Here is a 5,460-nt window from a genome sequence, read left to right as displayed (position 1 = left end):
ATGTAAGTGTACCTGTGTAGAGACTCACTGGACCTCAGATGCCTATGAATTAGAAGGATCAATTCAACTCAGAGAGACTGTTCTTGTTTCATTTCTGTTGCTGTGATAAATAGCCTGACAAGCAAAACTTAGAGGATAAAATGGTTCATTTTAGCTTATAATTTCAAGTTATAGTCCACAATTGAGAAAATCAAAGTAGGAACTTCAAACAGCTGGTCATATTACATCTACAGTCAAGAGTAATGAATTCATATGTGCTCACTTGTTTGCTTGTGCTCAACTCCATTTCCCCACTCATACATTTCATAATCTCCTGCCTAGAGAATGGTGCTGCCCACAGTGGGCTGAATCTTCCCACATCAATTAACTTAGTTAAGACAACCCCCAACAGACATGCCCACAGGCCAATGGAATTTAGACAATCCCTCATTAAAATTCTAATCTCAGGTGATTCTATGCTGTGTTTAGTTGACAGTTAAAGTCAATGGCCAGAGAGAGCTATCAACACGGTCAACTCAGGGTCTCTATGGCCTGGGGAGACAAGAGGCAATGTCTGAAAGAAAAGAAATTGATACTAGCATTCTAAAGTCAGATGACTTGTTTATTTTTCTCATTGCTGAGACAAAATATGTGACAGAAGCAACTTAAAGGAGGAGGGGTTTGTTTTCTTGGTTTTTTGTTTGTTTGTTTGTTTTTTAATCATAGTTTCAAAGATACATCTCATCATGGCAGGGAAGCCATGGTAACTGGGATAGCTCCAGAAGTTGCAACTCAGCTTGTTCACATCTTGGGGAAGCAGAGGGCTCAGGAACCAGAAGAGTATTCACCTCCAACACCCACCCCTAGTGACTCATTTCTGGTCCCAAAAGTTCCATAACTTCCTAAAATAGTGCCCCAAACTATGAACCAATTGCACTGTGTGCAAAGGTTCTACTGGAATTCTGGGTAGCATAGCCACATGGTCCTCTGTTGGGTTAACATTTCCCTGGCTTGACACATTGGAGTGACAGCCTCAACCCTCTCAAGTCGGAAGGGTGTGACTGGCCCCAAGGAGAGGGCTTTGTGGGCTCCAAGAATGAACCAGGCACCCTGGTCCTTCCTGTGGACTCTGGTCTGGCTTATCGAGTTTCCTCACAGAGGCTCTGCCACAGGAGTGGGGACAGGAAGCCCTCTCTGATCTTATTTAAACTTCTGTGGCCTGGAGCATGGCCCACTATCCTACACATGCACACACACACACACACACACACACACACACACACACACACGCATGCATGCACGCCAACTGGTCAGAGCTCTGAGGTCCTATGGTTTAGCTGAATTCTGTTGTAACTTAGGTCTGGGTTCTACTTGGGCTCTGGTCTCATGGGCAGGAGCCTCTGGGAATGCTTCTGTCCAGTACAGCATGTCCTCTGCCTGCCACCCATGACCTGGCCTTGTCAAGGAAGGAGCTCAAAGATACAACATGAAGGAGAGCCACAGTGTAGCCCCTCTGGAAACCCCTAAAGTTGGAGAACAAAGATCGCAGGCGCAGAATGCCAGCCAAGCCACTATCTGTGTTCCTGGGTTAGTAAGAGCCACCCTCATCTGCACAGGAACTGTGAAGACAATCAGGTGACTCACTGACCCAGGAAACCACCACGTCCTGATAAGGAGCATTTTGTGTCCTGGTGACAGCCCCTGAGATGAGAGAATGCTGCCAGGCTTGCCTCCAAAAGGGCACCTTTCGACAATGAGCAATGGGAGTCATCTTGCTGGGACCTTGTTAGATAAGCCTGTGTAAAGAAAGAGGCTGTGTGGAGAGTGCCTCTACACCAGGATCATGCCAGGATCAGACCTGGCTTTGGGCCTGGAATACTCAAGTGACCCCCAGATTCATGAAGTGGGTCTGGTCCTGATCACAACTCCATCTTCTAGGTGGGTGGACAGCATCCTGAGCTAGCTGAACCAATTTGAAGCTATAAACAGTGGAATAACACCACAGGCTTCCACCACACATCCAGAGTTTCAAGAACCATCAGACCTCTGGGGTGAGAACAGGACTCCTGCCATCTTCTAGCCCAGTGCCAAGGTTTCATGGGCTCCATCCATCCAGTCTTGTATCTGTGACAACCCCATGGACATTGTTGCTGTCAGATTTTGAGTATTGTGCCCTCAGCATAAGCTCTAGATACATGGACTGGAGAGATGGCTCAGCGGTTAAGATCACTGACTGCTGCTCTTCCAAAGGTCCTGAGTTCAAATCCCAGCAACCACATGGTGGCTCACAACCATCTGTAATGAGATCTTCTGGTGTGTGTCTGAAGACAGCTACAGTGTACTTACATAGTGACTATTAAAAAAAAAGATCTAGATACATTACACACACACACACACACACACACACACACACACACACACGACTACTCCTGTTGTCTCTTCTACTCTTCTAGCCCCTCGAGAGTCCAGTTTCCCTATAGGAATGCATTGGCTAGGCATCCCCATGGTTTCTTGAGGGTCACATTCCACCCACCTGAGTTCCTTGTCCTTGTATGGTCATATTGTGTGTCTGGGTCCTGAACTCCTCTTGACCCATATCCAATTAGATTAGGCCCCATTAAAATGACGTCGCTGTGGTTTAATCATCTCTTTCAAGATGATGGAAAAGTGATATAAGAGCACCTGTTCTAGCAGAGGATCAAGGGTTCTGTTCCTATCACACACATGGTGGCTCACAACCGTCTGTAACTCCAGTTCCAGGGGATCCTGATGTCCTCTTCTGATTTCAGAGAACACCGGCCACGCAAAAAGTGCACGTACAGACACACAAGCTAAACACTCATACACATAAAATTTAAAAAAAAAAAATAAATGCTAAAGAAGAGAAGCCTCTTTCTCAACAGCCCCTCAGGCGTTGAAGTTAGAGCTTCGATGCCTTCCCACGGCACACACGGTTCAGCCCAAAGAGGGCAGGGGCCAAAGTCGCCAAAGGGTCTGAAGTCACGGGGAAAACCTGGGCCCTCTCATGGGCTCTGAAAGAGGGTTGGCTGCTGCCGTGACTGACGGAAGCCTGCACAGAGTAGGTCTGACTGGACACCATTCCTTCTGCAACTGTTGGGTCTACTCGGCTCCGGCTTCTGGCTATTGAGGTTAGGTTAGTCTGCACAGCTCAGGCCATGGAGGAGTTGGCCACAGGGGCAGAAAGACCAGTGACAAGACCTTGTCAGGCAGAAAAGAAAGGCAATCGACTCAAGACCATGTGGTCTCAGAAGCCCCTGCTTCTGGCGCAGTACACACTCACTGGCTCTCCAGAAGGTTTTCTTGGTTTGGTTTGGCTTTTCGAGATGAGGTTTCTTGGTGTAACCCTGGCTGTCCTAGAATTCACTCTGTAGACCAGGCTGGCCTCTGCCTCTGAGGGCTAGGATTAAAGGTGTGTGCCACCACCACCTGGGTCCCTATCTGTTTTTGTGGTGAGTGACTTTAAACCTCACCACCCCTCAGGTTAGCACGTAGCCAGTTTTGCTTTCAAATGTTCTTCCATGAAGGAATAAGACATGGCAGTCAGAGCTACCCTCTCAATCCACCCAGGCATGATCCTGAAGCTAGTGCTTCGAAAGGTTTTCTCACATTTGTTTGTTTGCTTATGTGTGTACAGGATGCGTGTGTGCCATGGCATGTGTCGAGGTCACAGAACAACTCCTGGAAGTCAGTTCTCTCCTTCCACTATGTGAGTCCTATGGACTGAACATAGGTTGCCAGACTTGATGGCAATCGTCTTTACCCCATGAACCACCCTACTGGACCTTTATGCTTGTCGCATTTGCAAATATTCAACAAATATGGTATTGTTTTACATTTGTAGAAACGGGTAGGCACGACCAACACTGGAGAAATGGCTCAGTCAGCCAAGTGTCTGTAGCTCAAGCATGAGGGCTTGTATTTGATCCCCTGTTCAGGGGACACATGTGAGAGGAGCTGAGGAGACAGACTGGAGATTCCTGAAACTCACTGGCCAGCTAACCCATTCAGTGAAAAGACTCTATCTCAAAAACAAGGTGGACAGCACCTAAAGAATGACACCCAATGTTCACTCATCTCTGCCCTCCACGTGCACACACACGTGTGCACACACACGCACACAACACAATCACAGATCCATATATATATATATATATATATATATATATATATATATATATATATATATNCACACACACACACACAACTACCCGACTACCCGACACTCCAGCTCCAGGAAATTCAAAGCTCTATTCTGGACTCTGTACACACATACACACATCATACACACGCATACACACACATACACACATCATACCACACCACATCACACCACACCACACCACACCACACCACACCACACCAATTCTGTTTTTTCCTTGCATCCATCACTGGACTCACTGAACAGCCACCAAGTGTCTCTGGCTCCCCCATCTGCTCAATGATAGTATTACAATCCCAGCATCAAAAGTCTGCTGAGCTGGACCACTTGAAGTATAGATTCTTGGAAACTCCCGAGCTGGCTTTAGCCACAACAGAAGAGCTCCCTGTCATCCCAGCTTCTGGGCTGCTGAGACACATATTCTGATGTCAGCCAAGCTGCAGCAAGCAGGAAGTATGAGGAAGATGGGCCTCGTGCTCTTGTCAGCCTCTGACACTTGACAGTCTTTGTCATTGCTGCATGACTAATATGTGTTAGAAAGTTTTCTGTAAATAAACCCTATTTGTGATTATAGGGTCTCTGGATAGGAGAGGGGGCTTCATACACAGCATCCTCCAAAAGTTGACATTTTTCTAAAAGACCACAGAAGCTCATGCAGGTAGGTCCATGTGGTTTGACAGCTCTGCCCAGCAGTCTTTGAGGAGCTATGTAATGGTTAGTGTATGGAGTATCCCCCCCCCAAAAAAAAAAGAGGTTCACATATTGAAAGGGTGTTATTTGGGGAGGTTCAAGAAACTTGTGGGGCAGTGAGACCTTGCTAAATATGATGAAGGGCTGAGTCCTTGAAGGCCATTATCCCTGGCCTTTTGTAGCCACGCTCAGTCAGATTCCCGGCCAATCAAGCTGTGAACAGCTTGTCTCTGCCACACGTTCCTGCTGCTTTGGAGTTCTGCACAAATGCATGGGGTTAAGCAATCACGGGCTGATCCCTCAGAACCCTGGGCCAAATAAACCGTCCTGGCCTCACTCGTTTTGAGGGATCCGTGTCACTGTGATACAGAAGTAAACGATACAGTCCACAGCTGCGGCTGCTTTTCTTTCCATTTGCAGCAGAGGTCAATGCTCTACTCCTAGTCTGTGGGCCTGAGACCTCCTCAGTGACACACTCACCCTCCATGGGCATAGACACAAGGAAATCCACATGTGTGCATGCACATCTGTGTTCTCACACCTGTACACACACTGAGCCCTTAGCATGTGGACAAAGTTTTCACCCATAGCAGAAAACCCTGGGAGGGAAC

This window comes from Mus pahari, chromosome 1, assembly GCF_900095145.1.
Source record: "Mus pahari chromosome 1, PAHARI_EIJ_v1.1, whole genome shotgun sequence".
NCBI classification, from domain to species: Eukaryota; Metazoa; Chordata; class Mammalia; order Rodentia; family Muridae; genus Mus; species Mus pahari.
This window is presented reverse-complemented; position numbering follows the sequence as displayed.